Source organism: Macrotis lagotis, chromosome 1 (assembly GCF_037893015.1).
Source record: "Macrotis lagotis isolate mMagLag1 chromosome 1, bilby.v1.9.chrom.fasta, whole genome shotgun sequence".
Taxonomy (NCBI): Eukaryota; Metazoa; Chordata; class Mammalia; order Peramelemorphia; family Peramelidae; genus Macrotis; species Macrotis lagotis.
Window position 1 is genome coordinate 216,193,314 of NC_133658.1, and position 19,177 is coordinate 216,212,490.

Sequence of the window (19,177 nt, forward strand, 5' to 3'; positions counted from 1 at the left end):
GTACACTATTAATTTTCTAACAGACACTGTGGTACAATGGAAGACATGCTTGGAAATCAAAGGACCTGAGCAGGAATCTTGCCTCTGTTGTTTAACTATGCAACTTTGAATGATTCAAATCAATAAACATTTATTAAGCACACTGATGATTAAAAAAAAACAGATAAAATTTTGTCCCTACCTTCAGAAAGTTTACAGTCTCATGGAGGAGACAACATGCAAACAGATATATACAAACCTGAAAAATACAGGATAAATAGGGAATGATTAAAAGTGGGAATGCATTGGAATTAAGAGGGGTTAGGGAAACATTTCTGTGGAAGGTGAGATTTTAGTTGGAACTTAAAGGAAGCCAGTAGAGATTGTCAGAGTTGAGGAGGGAAAACATCCCCAGGTATGGGTGATAGCCAAAGAAAATGCCCAGAACCTCTCTGTTACCTCATCTTGCAAGTGAGGAGATTAGATTAAAATACCTCTTAGCTTCCTTTCAGTTCTGAACCTATGATCCTATGACAGGAGCAAAAGACTCTTACCCCAATAAGCCATTAATTCTGAAAACATTACTGTAAGCTATAAGTCGTGTTCATATTCTTCAAGTGACCTCTATATTAAATATGAAGAAATTCAAAGTCCAAATGGATGAATGATTCACACAGAGACTTCAGGATACCCAGCAGCAAAAACTGACATTGAAACAAAACCTCTCTCTACTACACAACAGTTGAGCTACTTAGAATCAGTTCAGATCTTAAGGGTTTTATAAAGAAATGTTTTACCCCTTCACAGAGATGTTGGAAAAATTCAGAAGTAAAAAGGGAGAAAAAATGCAAAAAGATCTTAAATCCCTGGAGGTTTTTAAAAGGAGTTACAGCTTTCCAGGATGGTGTAAATGCAATATTGTCTTTAAAAAAAAAACACAAATTCAATTCCACACTTAAATACCTAAATTTGAACAGAATCATTAGTTGAAGATTGGCTACTAAATGGTTACTTTTAATGAACTGGAACAATTCTTGAGGACTATTTATTAAGGTGTAGAAGAGTTGTAATCCAAAGCGGTAGAGGAAATGCTCAGATACAATTATGAATTTTTTTAATAAGTACAAAGCATTATGCCAGATGCTGAGATGACACAAAGATAAATAAGAAATGATTCCAGCCCTCAAAGAGCTATCAACAGGGGAAAAGGGGAAACAAAAAAGAGGAAACTATGGCTCATAAGAGAACGATAATAATATAAAATAGAACATGATACATGTATGAGAATTTCAAAGTGTTATATGAAATCTGAAGAAAGTCTTCTTAGAGGGAGGTGATATTTTAGCAGTTTCTAGAAGGATGGTCAGGATTTCAACAGTGATGTGTGGAAAGGAGGGGAAGAGTATTCCAATTTTAGGCTTCCTGGTGTGGTATTTTGTAAGACAAGGAGAGAATATTAAGAAGGAAGGTGTGGTAAATTGAGTAAAATATAGAAAGGACAAAAAGAATGAGGAATATGAATAAGCCAGTGAATTTGGAAAGGGAAGAAACTAGTGATATTGAGAAAACATTTTGTGTATAAAAGGACAAAAGACACAATGTAGGAAATTGGAGAGTGATTAACTGGTGAACTGGAGATATTGTTTATAGATTTATTCTTTCCTACAAATCTTCTGATCCTGCCTGATTTGAATCTCAGTTCCAAATGAGAGAATTAAGAGGTCAATTTTGTCAACTGCTCATGTCCTCTCAAATTTTTATTTATTTATATGATTCTCTTTATATTATTCTGAATATTATTTTATGTTTACTTGGTAGTCTCCCTTTTTCCCTCTAGGATACAAGCTGCATTCAGTCAGGGATTACTTAATTTTGGTCTCTATGTTCTCAGTGCCTATCATAGGACCTGGCATACAGTAAGTGCCTATTGATTGATTAATTTCTAGGTACTCCATACCCAGCCTAGTAGCATTTCAGGGAGATAAAATAAGCAGAATACCTGGTCCCATCTTCAGAGGATTTAAAATTTGATTGAAGAGATATAAGAGTTAAAAAAACTATTAAAATAATTAAAGATAATACATAATTCCATATGGGTGAAATACTCTGGGAAAGCAAAAGAATAAAATCTCTATATCATTTCCAGTAGTTACCAAAGGCTTCATGGAAGGCTTGGTGAATAAAAGTACTTGCACTTTTTCTGTATTGGTCCTTGCAAGACTGTAAAGGTTTGGATTATCAAAGGAAAGCAAGGAAGACATTGTGAGTAAAAAGAATAGAATGAATCTAAGGTAAAGAAGAAACAGTAAAAGGACAGGGGAGGATTCATAATGGGGAGCTATTAGGTTAGAAGATGAAATTGTGCTTTAGGAACTTATTTTGTGACCATCAATAAGTCTCTTAATCTCTGTCGGCCTCAGGTTCTTTACCAATAAAATAGGGCTCTTGTGAGAAGAAAATAAAAATAATAATATTTTGAAAATCTAAAAGCACTATATAACTCCTATTATTGTTGTTGCTATTGCCATGAAGGTCTTGAATTCCAGGAAGGCCAGGAGCTATTATAAGTTCTTGAATTAGGCAGTAACATAATTAAAGTTTCATTTGGCAGTGGTTTATAGGATGGAGGCAGGCAGAGATTGGATACAGAGCACTCAATCAACATTATACTTCTTTGGAACCCATGGATTCTGCTTAAGAAATTAAGCTAAGATTAATTTCTCTTTCCTTTTTTAGGTCATTGGAATTCATAGCCAAGTTTACTAATAATTCATCAGTGATAACAGACAAGATGAAAAAGGTATCAGCAGGGAAAATTTGTAAGTTTATTGCATTTAACAAACCTGAATTTTTGTTGGGGGGGGGGGGGTTAGAAGGTCCTTTTCCCATGAAGTTATCAATATATTTCACTGTTATAAGGCACTGACAGACTTGTAAAGTGAAGCTCTTCAACAAAGCTTAGGAGATATCCCAGATCCTTTGAAATTAGATACCAAGGGAAAGCACCAACATAACTGAGGACCAGAGTAAGGCTATTATGTAGCTGCTTAATGGGCTGCCCTAAGTAGAGTCCCAGGCAAAAGAGAAGAATGGCAAAGTCTAAACAAGAAGTTCAAGTTTAGCTAAATGGAAACTGCAGATGAAGTCAATGTGATGACAGACCTACGAGCACAGTTAAGATATAGTATCATGAAGCAAGGAAGGCACATAGCTTCCTCAATTTGCTGCAATTGTTCAAAAAGAACATTAACACTATATTGTCTGTTTCCTTAGATGGCAAAACTTAATTAAGGCAACATGACCAAAATGAAATCAGCTGGAAATACGTGAAAGTGAAGTTAAATAAAAGCTTCAGATATTCCCTTGTAAATACTCTCTGTGTGGGCTGACAGCTGTTTGGGGAGGAGGGATCTCTCCCTCTCTCTCTCTCTCTCTCTCTCTCTCTCTCTCTGACACACACACACACACACACACACACACACACACACACACACACACACACATACACACACACTTACACACACTTTTTGCTAGTGAGAGTCTTGAGTAGAATGTAACTAAACAATGGCTGTCCAAACATAGAGAATATATTGTAAAGAGAACAGGGGAAGAAGATTGAGACCACCTCCCACAATGGTAAGTCTGAAACCTGTGAAAATAAGAAATCAGCTTTTTCACAAGGACTTAAAAGAAGATGAAATGGGTTGGGGGTGAGAAAACTAGCAGTATTCAAAAGATGCCTTTAGGCTTCAAATCCTTCAGCTGAACAATTAGTACTACAGTACCACTATTCAATGCACAAAAGAGCAGGGAGTTTGGATGTGAAAATTAAACATTTTGAATGTGAAAGTTTCAAGTAAACAAAAGATTAATTACTATATGCATTGGCTTTGGAGGCAAAGCCGGCTACCATCCTTACATGCATGTCTCCCAATGACTTTTATGTGATTTACTAAGTGCAGGACAAACTGTAAGACATGAGCTTTCTTTGCTGAGACTTTTAAAACACTGAACGATAAATGTAAGAGATAATTTTACATCCATGATCCCTTGCCAGGTGAACAGGCTGTTGAAATTACTGAGAGAGGAAAAAAACTTCAAGAAAATGGGTTCAAATTCAAGCAATTTCTCTTTAATACTTGGGTGTATTCATACTCTTCATTGTCAATACACTTTGCAAACACTAATTAATGCCCCTGAAAGTGATGTAAAGTATTATTACATCTATTATATAGGCAGGGAAACCAAATCAGAGAATATGTTAGTTGTATCCCCTGAGAGATTTGTAGCAGAATTGGGGCTGAAAACTAAGATTTCTTGGATGTCAGAGCTGTGTGATATTACTGTGAAAAGGAAAAGAGAAAAAAAAGAAAAGAGGGCTTAGAATCTCACTAATTTCTTTAGCATCTTTAGAGAACTAGAAGGGAAAGTGAACATACATTTATTAACACTTTTTTGGTGCAGGAACTGTCTGCTTGACCCTCACAATAATTTTGATATAGAAAAGCATTTTTCACCTTACGCTTTCATTACCATTTATCACGGTGCTGCTCCTTTAAAAGAGACTATTAATACAATCATTGACTAAGGAAGCTTAACAAAAGATAAGGTTTATTCATTTTTTCAACAAACATATATCAAATACAACATCAAGCACTGTGATAGGAGACTAATCTTATTCTCTGCCCTCATCAAACTTGTGGTCCAATAGATGTATAGATGTACCTGAGCACATGTACTCAAGCAGAGCGACCCTCTAGAGACAAGCCTTTGCATTTTTCCTCCTCTCTCTGTGTTCATATCATTCAACCTGCCTGGCATACCCTCTTTCCTATTCCAACTAACCAAACTCCTGCCTATCTGACCAGACCCAGATCAAATCCACAAACCTCCACAAAACTTGTCCCCATCAACCCAGCTAGATGTGAGGGCTATCTCCTCCCATTTCTCTTCTTATGTTTCCTCCCATGTTGCCTCTTATGGCTTTATTCAAGGTACAAGTTTTCTGTCACTTTTCAGTTATTGTCTTTTTTTGTGTTTGCCTCATCCTCACAACTAAGCTATGAGCTACTAAGATCAATACTATGCCTTATATTGACTCTCACAGAGCCTAGTGAAATGTTTCATGTTTAAAAGTAGGGCTGTCATCCACTTTTGGTGTCCATCTGGCACTCAACACTCACCTGTAGCTTCAAGAAGCTGTAGCATACTGTGGCTACATCTCGATGGGGCAGATGGGCTAAATCAGCTTGAGGGTCACTGACAGACCTGAAACCAACCTGTCAGTTAGGGTTATTGTCTACTCTAAGCATGTGAAGACTTTCCTCTGGAAAATGCATGAATGAAAACAATTTGTTCCAATGGTCATGAAGCAATTTCATCAGGCACTTGGTCAGATATAAAAGATGCCAAGGCCATCCATGCATGCTGGCTCATCACCAGTCATCCTGACTTTTGTCCTGCCGTTGTACCTCAGTAACTCTGGAAAACAGAGTGAGACTGGGACTTTGTGTAACTCTGCCTCCTTTAAATCCAAGTCATGTATAAGTCAAGACATCACCTCATGATATCATTGGTCCTCTTCAAAACTGAAAGACAAAGAATAATAATAATTGGTGATGGTGTTTGTCCTATGTTCTCAAAGAAGGCCATGACATCATAGAGATGATGCCAACACAAGCACATGAATTGGATTTGAGTGAGGGGGCTGTGCTGTCACCAACCTCAGAGTTATCTGGATCCAGTGGCCAGATATGAATTAAGATGATTGAAGATAACCCTGGATGTGAGGCAATCTGATTAAGTGACTTGCCCAAGGTCACACAGCTAGTGAGTGTCAAGTGTCTGAGGCTGGTTTCAAACTCTTGATTCCAAGATCACTGCTCTATCTGCTGTACCATATTATAGATCAATTAATAAAATACTGGAATATATGATATAACATGGTCAATTCATCCACTTGATTTTTCCTATATGGATAGTGAAACTGACCTTTTTTAAGTGATCATGAATGTCATTCAGGAGGCCTTTTCATGTTCCGGAATTTGATCCAGGAACAACTGCACCAGACTAAAAGAGTCTAGAAACCACCTCAGGCAGAAAAAAAAACAAAGAATGACATGGCAATCAAGGACAACAACAGTTCAGGATATAAACACATTAATAAAATCTTAAGGGAAAGGAGGGTGGAAGATTATGAAAAGTATCACCTCATAAAATAGCAAAGAGTGAAAAAAAAGATAAACACAGAGAAATCCTGGCAGGAGAACCAACTAAGCCAGATCATCCTGTATGCACTTAAGAATATAACTGGAAAAAGAGCACAAACAGATTAAAATGAAAACTCTATGAAGATTTCTGTAACAGTTTTCTCCATCAATGACAATTGAGTCAGCAGAGTCAATACATTTGAGCTCTAACAGATCTTCATTTTTGTTTCTTTTTTGAACTAATGCTGTGACATATTACACTACTGTGTAAAGGGCTCCAAGTGCAGTTTTCCCTTGCTGTTGTTGAATAGTTTCTGGCTCTTTGTGATCCCACTTGGAATTTTCTTCTTAAACATACTGGGAGTGGTTTGCCATTTCCTTAGAGATAAGCAGAGTCTAGTGACTTGCCCAGGGTCACACAACTAGTAAGTGACTAAGGCCAGATTTAAACTCAGCAGATGGGTCTTCCTTATACCAAATCCAGTGCCCTATCCACTGTACCACCTAGCTGCTCCACCAATATAAATCACTACAAATGAGAGAGTTCCTTGAGGCACTGAAAGGTTAAATGACTTGTCCAGAACCACATAAAAGGGTCATCATCCAATTACTGTAAAATCCATTCTTTCTTCTTTGGAATGAAAATTAAATCGCTAAAATTATTTATGTCAATCCTAGATGACTCTCACTATGAATCCTTTAGAATCAGATAATCAACAACTATTTATTTAACCCTTACTATGTGCCCAAGATCCTTACTAAGCAGTAGAGAATGAAGGAACAGTATTTGTCTTCAAAAAGCTCACATTTTAATTTGCTTTGGGTGATATTCTCAATATGATAGATATAATTTTTAAAAACAATTACATAATCCTTTCCCTCAAAGAGTTTATAATCTAATAGCCTTATTGGAAAGTTTAGTCTGCTTCAATCTTAGATTCCACCCCACCCCACCAAAAAAATTCATTCCTTTATTTTGAGAACATCTCAAAACTCAACTTCTCCTCTAAGCAATCAGAAAAATAAAACCAAATTCCTAACAAGCATGATTAATAGCCTTACTATTCTGGGCTTCAAACAAAACATGCCCCCAAAATATTTTAAAATAATTTTAATTTATTTTTGCTGATGCTTTTTGTTTTCATAATAAATCCAGCCTTTTGTTCTCTCCTCTCTAGTAAACCATCATCCATTCTGAAAAAGAATGAAAGACAAAGAAGAAAAAAAGTAGTTCAGCAAAACTTCAGTAGTGTCTAGCATTATAATTCAATATTCCATACCCACAATTCTCCACCTCTGAAATAAAGCTAGACAGGTATATATTTATATTTTCCCAACTCTTCTCCCAGGTCAGTCAATATTATTGTACAGCATCCATTTTTTTGTTTCTGTTCTGTTGTAGCTGTAGATCGACATGTAGGTATAGCTATAAATATATTTTGTACATTATGTATACTTTTAGATATACAATATGCATATGCTATTTTATACATAGTATATATATGTGTGTGTGTGTGTGTGTGTGTGTGTGTGTGTGTGTGTGTGTGTATAGGGTTTTTTTTGCTAACTTCACTTTGTATTAGTTTCTATGTATTCCAATTAAGGAAGTACACTGAACCATCTTTCCATATTCCTTTGCTCTCTCCAGGCAAACTGGGCTGAGAAATAACCTTAATTTAGAAAGACCGAGGTCATCCACTGCATCTCAGGCCACTACCAGTCATCTTGACTTTTGTCTTGCCATTGGACTTTGATAACTCTGGAGGAGAAAGTGGGGCTAATGACTTTATACAGCTCTGCCTCACTTAAATCCAATTCAAGTTAATATCAGGGCATCGTCCTCATGATGTCTTTGATCCTCTTAGAAAACAAAGAATGAACAATAGAACAGAACAAGCTATATTTTACAAAATAATATTAGACCAGTACTTTAATCTACAGTTGTTGTTCCTAAATAGAATACATAATCATTGTCCTTTTCTGAAATTTTTTAACAACCTTTTCAAAGCCTAACCCATTTCTAAAATTAAATTTTATCATTCTGTTTCCCTTAAAGAAAGAATTAGCATAGTCATCAAACCAAGAAAGGCAGGCTTATAATCCACCTAAGAGTAATAACTCTTTGAGTGGACCAGGGTAATGATCAGACTAAGGAAAGGAAAATATTTTTGATTAATTTAGTTAACAGAAATATCCTTTGATCTGGGGAAAGGATAACTCTTAGCTGGAAAGGTTAAAGACAGATTGAATGATGAGAGGAAGCTAAATGATATCTTGTATAGCACTAAACCTGCAATCAGGAAGACTTGAATTCATATCTGACCTCCATTAGGCAAGTCACTTAACATTTACTTACCTCAGCTTCCTCAACTATAAAACAGTGATAATAGCATTAGACGCCCAAGGTTTTTCTGAGGATAAGATGAGATGATATTTTCAGCTGACTACAGCTCGGGCCTCATAGTAGGTACTATATAAATGCTAACTATTATTAGTGTATGCCAAAAGAACTGTAGTTTAATCAATATGGGTACTCCTTCCACTAAAACAGGAAGCAAACTACTCCATACCTTACTAAAAAGCTTTAATGTATCCATATGGCCTAAAAAATTCATGACTTAGGAGTCAAACTAACAATAAGTCTCATATCTAAGAAGCCTTAGGATTCTAATACTAACTAATGAACCCTTTAATAGCAAACATACTTAGCCCATATTCAAATAATTTCCAGATTTATCAGATCTGCCAGAGTCTGTACTCCATAGGCATAGACTTTAAGCATCAGAGAAAAGACATTAGTTAAGGACTGAATGGAAAATTGAATTGCTACCAAATCCTAAGGGAATAGCAATGACTTCAAATGAACAATCCAATAGTTTTTACCTAACTATATTTATTTCATAAGACTTCAGTCTATACGATTCAGCTTTATGGTCCAGGTCCATAAATTATGCCACAAAACTTCTGAAATACACAATGTCATTAATTAGGGTTGAAATTTCTATAAAGTCATTTTCCCCCGAGATTAGTTTTCCCTATATTGCACACAGAAGCTTTGACATACTATGTTTCTTACCTTACTGAATTGGCCCCTCCATAGGTAGCCTGGTAGCATTCTGTTTCCAGGATTTCACCATATTGGTTTCATATTTGGTACAGATATTCAAATGGGCTTATCCCTCCTGTAGATTTAAATTCCCATGATCCATTAGCCTTAATCTTCACTATCATATATATGCTGCCACTCCTGATCCCTTACAGTAAAATCAGTATCTTTAATTAAGTTTAATATTTTATCTGGCTCACATTTCAAAAACAAATTTTTAAAGACTACCTCAGGTAGGAACCATTATACAAGGTAAAGTCCCTATAGATAAAAATTTTAGTTTAATACAATTGTATAGCCTATTAATCAAAGACCAAGTTCCCAAAACACATTTATTTTAACTTGATGCCTGCATTCAATCAATGAAAAAAAGTGGCAAACACAGAATCTAGGTCTAGACATGATCTAATTTAACCCTCCTCATCTTATGGATGGGAAAAATGAGACCTTGAGAAGAGAAGTGACTTTTTCAAGGTCATATTGAAAGCAATTAGGACAGCCACGGACTGAATCTTGATCTTCTAATCCCATATGTTTTTCAACATATTTTACTTTTTCTCAAGATCATATGGGCATAGTATTTGCATTGATAACCCCAAAAGAAAGCTTACAGCCATATGGTTCAAGAATATGCTTTTCAAAAAGGTACCCCCAATCACGATCTTTTTTAAAAAAGTACTAAGAAATTAAATTAATACAAATAGGATAGCAAGGGGGAAAATCTTTGTATCAATATCTCTGATAATCTGTTGAATAGACAATAGAAATATAGATGATATATAAGAACAAAATTAATTCCCCAATAAATAATTGGTCAAAGGATACACATGAACAAATAGTTCTCAGAAAAAGAATAAGCAGTTATTAGTGGCCATATAAAACAACTCTTAGTACTCACTTTAAAAATCAGAAAGATGACAAAAGATGTAAAAAGACACTAATGAATTGTTTGTGTAACTGAATTGGTACAATTATTCTGAAAAGCAATTTGGAATTATGCTAAAAATGATAAAAATGTATATAGCCTTTGGCTTAGATATTCTACTACCAAGAATAAACCTCCCAAGAGGCCAATAACTAAAAAAGATCCCTAAATATTTATAGCAGCAGTATTTTTAATAACAAAAAACTAGAACAAAGTCAATACCTGTTGATTGGGAAATGGCTAAACAATTATCTTATATGACTATAATGAAATATTATTGTGATATAAGAAATAATTAACATAACAAATACAGAGAAACATGGGAAGAGTTGTATAAACTGATGCTAAGGGAAGAAAGCAGAACCAGTAAAACATATTGTTATATTACAATGATTTCAACAGTGTAAGTAGAAAAATCTTCAAAAAAAACAATTGAAACCACAAAAATTTGGCTCTGATGAGACACATGAGCATATACTTTCCTTTGCTATGTTACAGAGATGACAGTATATAATGACATTCTTTCAACAATTGACTACTTTTGATAATTTTTTTTCTTTTTTAATTTGTTGCAAGAGAACAAGTAGGAAAAGAGTAAGAAGAGGACTTTATTGAGACATATAAGTGCTATAATAAAGACATAAATAAAAGTACTAAAAATGTCATTAAAACATTCATGTGATTCTAATGATCATTGCTGGTATCATATGAGATCAGTATGATATTTGTGGAACAACTACTAATTGTACGGCCAGAGAGTGATAGAAAAGGTGGGAGGGAGGGAGAGATGGAGATGTTGTAGTATGCTTCAAATGAAGCAACATCAAATCTTAGAGGTAAAAGGGATTTTAGGTTTTTATATTCTAACTCCTTTGATTTTTAATATGAAACAACTGACGCCCAGAACAAAGTGTCTTTCAGATGTACCTATACAAAATGCTTCTTTTAAGTTTAGTATTCATAGAAACCTAGAAACATGCCTGCAATCAAAACTCTTATAAGAGATATGATGGCATTGAAAAACTTTTTAAACTTCTTATATCAATGTAGAGAATTTTCTAATTAGTAATCTAATTTACTTAGGTACCATCAAAAGTAAATGAATTTTGCAATATCACTTCTCCAATAATGAAGGATCAAATTCAGGGAACATGGAGATATGGGATGCACATTACCAAAATAGTTTCTTTTTTCCCCTTCTCTTTCTAGTGGAAGAACTTTGTTCTCTAGATTTCTAAAATCATCTTGGGAGAGAGAGATCAGATCTCAATTGGAATTTGACTCAAGGCTACCATTCTATTTAACCAAAATTGTACCGTTAATAGGTTTTATGTCAGATGATTTGCAGCTCAAAATTCCCAACTCTTCACTTTGTAGAAATCTTGCCTTTATTCCATTCAGATTTAACTTGCCGATTAAGAAATACAAGAGTAGGGGTGGCTAGGTGGCGCAGTGGATAGAGCACCAGCCCTGGAGTCAGGAGTACCTGAGTTCAAATCTGGCCTCAAATCCTAATGACCTAGCTGTGTGGCCTTGGGCAAGCCACTTAACGCCATTTGTTGCCTTGCAAAAACTGAAAAATTTAAAAAAAAATAAAAAATACAAGGGTCAGATTGCAAGGTCACTTTAAAGATAAAAGATATAGTAGGGGAAGAAGGAAATATGGTAGGCTGAGGGAAGGTAGGGCAGATTGTAAAAGGGGGTAGCCAAAAACACTTTTGAGGAGAGACAGGGTTAAATGAAAGAATAAAATTAATGGGGGAGGGGAAATGGTATGGAGAGAAAGACAGCAATAGTAACTGTAAAAAAAATTTGAAACAAGTTTCTCTGACAAAGTCTGCTCATTTCTCAAACATATAGAAAATTGAGTCAATTTTATAAAAATATGGGTCATTCCCTAAATGATGAATGATCAAAAGATATGAACAGTTTTCAGATGAAGTTATCAGTATTATATAGCTTTTTAAAATGTATTAACTCATTTGAATGAGAAATGCAAATTAAAACAATTCTGAGATACTGCCTTATCTCTATTAGATTGACTAATAGGACAGAAACAGAAAATGACGAATGTTCAAGGGGATGTAGGGAAGATGAGACATTAATGCACTAATTGATGGAGTTGCAAACTGAGTCAACAATTCTATAGACCAATTTAGAACTATGCCCAATAGGTTAATAAAGCCATGCATGCCCTTTGATCTAACGATGCCACTACTAAGTCTGTATTCCAAAAGAGATGAAAAACAAAAAGGAAAAGGACCAATATGCAGCAGCTCTTTTATGGTGATAAGGAATTGGAGGTTGATGGGACACCCATCAGTTGGGGAATGACTAGATAAAATATGATTATGATGGAATACAATTATTCTGCTATAAGAAGTGAAAAGCAGGATGCTCTCAGAAAAACCTGCAAAGACATACATGAATTGATACAAAATATACAAAGTAACAACAATTTTATAGGATGATCAGCTGTGAATGATTTAACTTTTCTCAGGAATAGTGTCCCAAGGACAACTCTAAAGGACATATGATGAAGAATGCCATTCATACCCGGTGAAAGAGTGGATAGTTTTCAGAATACAAATTGAAGCATACCTTTTTTTTAACTTCATCCATGTGGGAGGGGGTTGTCTATGTTTTCTTTCACAACATAACTATTATGGAAATGTTTTATATGACTACATATTTAGGATCTTTATCAAATTGCTTGCTTCTTAAGTGTGTGGAGTAGGAAAGAGGGAGGGAGAGAATTTTAAACTTGAAGTTTTAAAAAATGAATGTTAAAAATCATTTTACATGTAACTGGAAAAAATAAAATACTAAATAAATAAATTTGAAATTAAAAAAGATAAAAAGTATACCACATAATATCTCAGAACTGAAAAGAACTCAAAGTCATAGATTCATGATAGATAGAAACTACTATTGCATATAATTGGAAAATAAATAAAATATTTACATAATTAAAAAAAAAAGATGGAGTAGAGCATGTCCTACCTTCTGCCCCCAACTTATAACCAAAGGAAGACCTTATAAACTTCAAATTAGAACTTTTCATTGGCATTTTAGGAAAAAAATCATAGATTCAAAGATGTAGAACTAGAAGGGATGTTTGAGGTTACCTCATCTAATTCCCTCATTTTACAAATAAGGAAAATATTTCCTAGGCAAATAAAGGCCATCTAATCCAAACCCTATAGCAGCAATACCTTCTATAACATGCAAGACAAGTGGGCATACAACTTCCACATGAAGACTTGAGGAACCCAATATCTCCTTTGGTGGCCTATGCCACTTTTGAGTTCCTTAGAGCTCTACTGAAGGCTCTAATAAAAATTCAATAATTTTCAAGCAATAAAGTCTATTATGACATGCTGAAAGTTATGATTACTTTTCATTATTTCATTACAAGTATCATGTGGTATACAGCAATGAAATTAGACTTGGCATCAGGATATCTAAATTCAAAACCAGATCCTGCCAATTTCTTGCTGTAGTATTTGACTTTGGGGGGATTCTACCTCATCCTTTCCTCATCTCTAGGTAGGGGTAAGAAAATCTGCCTTGACACAGGATTGTTTTAAGAATCAAATGAGATAATGAATATGAGTGCCTTGAATACTGTAACGTGTTGCACAAATGAAAGGTGCAATAGTACTTTTACTCTTCAGTGCTTTGATAATCTGTCATCATCATCGTAATAACAATATATATTTGTATGTATATATATATATATATATATATATATATATATATATATATATATGGAATAATAAATGTCTTGGATTTCTTCTCCTGAATTATAACTCCCCCACTCCCCACTCCATCTCCCAGTCCTGAGTGTTTCTGAAATCCTTACTATCAGATGTACAACTAAGTTCAAATTCTAAAAACAACCCTACCTGTAATTGAAGCCAGCTGCAACCTTTTTGACAAGTACTAATTGCCGATAATGATTTAAGTGCTGTAAATTCACATGCCACAATTGTTTTAAATAGGGGAACCTCTCAGCTCACATACTTTTCTAGAAAGAACTGTTAATCTTTGCTGCTGACTTATCAAATCCTCTAGTCACCTGTTTGCCATCATTTTCATGAGCTGATAACGTGTTTATTGGAGTCATAAGGTGCAGGTGGAAGGAGAAGGGTCTCGTTTGGTGGCGTTGGAATTCCATCTGACATCTCTATGTGGGAAATGTTGGCATGAACAATTGGCTTGGCTCCCTCGGAGAAAGACAATAAAGATGGGTATTTTAATTTCTTTCCAATGAAAAGCTAGCATTTGTTTAACATTAGTAAACTATAAAAGAAGATGTGATTGGAACAAAGTCCTTCTTCTATAAGTCTGTCCTGTAAAATCTAAGGAACAGGAATGGCCCAGACAAAACACAATGAAGCAGATCAGTTTTGTATTTAAATACTTTTCCATTTTATATTGAGAGGAAGCTGTGGTGCATTTAAGAAAGAGCTGGACTTGGGAGGAAAAGGTCAGGATCCAGAACTTGTTGGTACTTTACATTTACCTCATTGGTACATTGTTTACCTCATATATAAAATGCACATATTCTATACTTTCCCATGAAAATTTTGAAGAAAAAGTGGAAAAGGACTAAGTCTTTGATTTAATCATGATTTTATATGGAACTCCCAGGAGAGGGAACTGCCTCAAATAAAGCAGGTTGATCTGTTCTTTGTAATTTATAGTCACAAAGTTACCCAGAACAAGGTTAAGTGAATTGCCCAGGGTCACTCAACTAGTATGTATCAGAAACAGGATATGTATCCTGACTGTCCTGACTTTGAGGTCAGCTCTCTACTCCATGCTGTCCTACATATGAGATGTTATATAAATGGCAGATCATCATTACTTTATGAACTGTCTCCTGGAGCATAATGGACACCTCTGGATTCCCACAAGCCCAAACTATGTCACTTTACTCAGTCTGGCTTCCCAAGTGTTCCATGGTCTGGATTTTACTCTTGACTCTCCATAAAAAAGCATGTTATAGAAGAAAAGGAAAATGGAACTCCCCACCAATTTCTTACTGTATGAATTTGGGAAAGTTACTTTATTTCTATGAGGCCTCCTTTTCCTCCAGTTTCAGATGAGGGAACTAAGTGAACTCTTCTTAGCTCTAAATGCACTGTAATATTGTGGAAATATACCTGACTCAGGTTCCATTTTTGACACTAATTAACTATATGATTCAAGTCAGTCCGAGGATGCTAAAATATGGGGAAGGAAGGGAAAGGGAATGACCATTTATTAAACACCTGCTAGTGTATATGCATTCTGCTAGGTGCTTTGCACAGTTTTGTCTTATCTAATACAAAAATTTTGGGACATAGACGTTCTTATTATACCCATTTTATAGATGAATTAACTGAGGCAAACAGAAATTAAGTGATTTACCCAAGGTCACAGAGGTAGTAAAAATGTAAGACTAGATTTGAATTCAAATTCAGATCTTCCTGACTCCGGGACCAGTACTCTATCCTCTGTAACACTTAACTGGCTAAATGAGGAGTAATAAGAACTAGGAACCATATTTCATCCTATAGACACTAAAATTTCTTATTCAGGAGAGTGACATGGTAAGACCCATCTATGTCTAAGGAAGATTATTATGTCAACTGTGTACAAAATGGGAATGATTACTGCCCTGTTTATCCCAGAAGGACTTTATCAGGATCAAGAATGATGATGGACAAGCATTAACTTTATTAAACCTACAGAGCATTTGATGACCGTAAAGGATTGGATGAATACAGAATCACCCAGAATATCATCATTGAAAGTAACCTCAGAAGTCATCTAACCTATCCTACACCTAAAAATAATCCCTATTAAAACATACATAAGAAACCTGCATTCAAACTTGACTTGAAGATCTCCAGAAAAGGAACACAATCCCCCTAGGAGGTCTATACCACATATAAAGAGATCAATTGGTTAGGAAGACTGTTGTTTTTGTCCTCTGACATCAAGCCTTCATTTGTCTCTTTGCTTCTTCTCCCACTGTCTTCTATTCTGCCCTCTAGAAAAAATAAAATTAGTCTAATCATTCTTATATGTAAGAATTCTTCAAAACCTCTATGCTTGAAGGCAACTATTGGATTCCCCCTTAGACTTCTCAACTCCAAGCTATTCATCCCCAATTCCTCCAATCCCTCCACACAGAGCATGAGCCTGTTTTCTCCTCTACATGATCTTCAGTTTGTTAACATTGAAAGGGAACTCAGCAGTCATTTAATCCAGTCCACATCTAAAAAGAATATCCATGAAAACTTAACTAAGGAACAATCATTATGATGGTCATAAATGGAGAAAACATATTCCCAGTATGAACTGGCAAAGGCATCGGACATTGCTGGTGTCATCTCTTTATTCCTGGAAGGTATGCTTTTCTCAATTCTGCCCAAAATCACATTAGTTTTTTTAATCTTGTACTGTTGACTCAAACTGAAAATGTTGTCCTCAAAAACCACCAAATTTTTGTCAAGCAAGCTTCTATCTAGCCATTGCCACCTCCATCCTCCACTTGCAAAATCAATTTAACAATTCAAATGCTAAACTTGCTAATTATCTCTATTAAATTTGATCCTATTGGATTCATTTCAATTTTCTAGATTGTCGAGAATTTTCTGGATCCTGATTCCATCATTCAGTGTTACTTCTCCTAGCTTTGAATCATTTGCAAATTTGATACAGATGCCACTTATATTTTTATCTAAATCACTGGTTAAAATCTGAAAGACATTCCACCAAACACTGATCTCTGGGACACTTCCCTGGAGACCTCCTTTCAAGTTGGCATTGCAGCATTAAGAAATAGCTACCTTCTGAACCATCACTCAGCCAGTCCATTATCTCATGAGTAGCCAACAACTATTTTCTTCAAGAATAGGATGATGTTTGTCCTTTGTTCTCAAAGGAAACCGTGATATCAGGGAAGTGTTGCCTTGACATGCAAGTAAATTAGATTTGAGTGAGGGGTTCTGTACTCAGCCTCATTTTCTCCTCCAGAATCATCTGGTCTAATGGTCAGATATGTATCAGGACCATTGGAGATGGCCCTGGATGCAAAGCAATCAAGGTTAGGTGACTTGCCAGATCATACAACTAGTAAGTGCCTGAGGCTGGATTTGAACTTAGTTCTTCCTGACTTCAGGGTCAGCACTCTACCTACTCTGCCTTCAAACTGCCCTCAAGAATCATATGAGATGGGGCAGCTAGCTGATGCAATGGATAGAGCACCATCCCTGGGAATCAGGAAGACCCAAGTTCAAATCTGACCTTAGATACCTGAAATTTACTAGCTTAACCTTGATTGCCTCCAAAAAAAAAAAAAGAATAGCATGAGATATGAGATACTTCATCCATTATTTTGCTAAAAATCTAAACAAACTACATCTAGTGTGTTTTCATAATCTGCCATTTAAGAATCTTATCAAAAAACTAACAATGCTCTACAATAACTTACTCAAGAAAGTCATGTTGCAAAATGTTGATCATTTCGTTTTCTAGATATCCATCCCCCTTTTTCTACATATTCTAGAGGTCCCCTTCCCAGGAATCAAAGTCCCATCCTTGATCCTGAAAAAATTAAATTAAATTCAGGATGCATCCTAATGTTCTTGTGTTCCCTTGCCTTTTCTTGTGTTTCCTTGCCTCTCTCTCTCTCTCTCTCTCTCTCTCTCTCTCTCTCTCTCTCTCTCTCTCTCTCTCACACACACACACACACACACACACACACACACACACACACACACAATTTTTTATTATCTCTCACAGTGGTTCAACAAATAGCCATCAGTTTTTGAAGAGAATGTATTTCTTTAGAGCAAGGTAACTCAACTTAGAACCTCAATCTGGAACCTCCATAGGATATCACACTTCCCCTTTAACCTTTCAGCAAATGTGCTTCCAAAGAAAGCTGCAATTTGAAAGAATTACATTTGTTCTGCTAAACTCTAGAAGGCAGGATTAGGCACAATAGATAAAAGTTAAAAAGAAGAATATTTAGGATTGATATGAGGGAAAATTTACTAACAATTAGGGACATCCATAAGTAGAATGGACTGCCTCAGAAGGCCGTGACTCCCCCTTATTGGAGGTCTTCAGGCCAAGACTAAATAAGTACTTATTGCATGTGTAGTAGAGGAAATTTTTTTTAACCTTTATGGGTTGGCCCAGATGGCCTCCAAAGTACTACTCAACTCTAAAAGTCTATAATTCTGTTAATTTTTTCCCAAAGTATTTTTTCAAACATTACCTATTTAACCTCCTCTTTTCCTGTTTCTCACAATTAAACAAAAGGAAGTTTAAGGAGTTTAAGAAGAATGTCACCAGTTTCCCAAGCTTTGGTTCGTTATGAATACAGCTCACTGCATTCTATTTGAGAAAGCACCAGATATTATACTTTGTCCTATTTGAGCCCATAATTTCCCTAGAAGATGTGATTTCTGTTCTGATAGGAGAAATTTATCACCTCTAGTGATATGACTACTGCTCCAAAGGCAGGGCCTGGATTTATCAGGGGGCTCCATTACTAGAAGTGAATTTAATTCCCAGGGGTGGAGGAAGCGTTCAAAAGCTGAGCAAGCTGCACCTGTGGTGCTAGGGATGAAGGCTACTAAGTGAGTGGTAGCCAACCCTGGTCCCTATCTTATCTTCCAGCCACACCTATGTATCTATCTCACAGTAATAACTCTTTTTATTGTTGGAGAATAGGCCTACCTAAGTACAGAAAAAAGCTTTATGGAGGGCATAAAATCCCATAAAATTCATCACAAAATATGAGAATTTTTTAATTTTAAAATATGAGGAAAATAATGATCAATCAATAAAAAAAATTTACTAGATTCAAAAAATATTATTTAAAAAAAAACAAACAAAAAGCATGTTTTCCAATTCAATAACACCAGAGCAGCCTGAAAAGACCATTGGGCT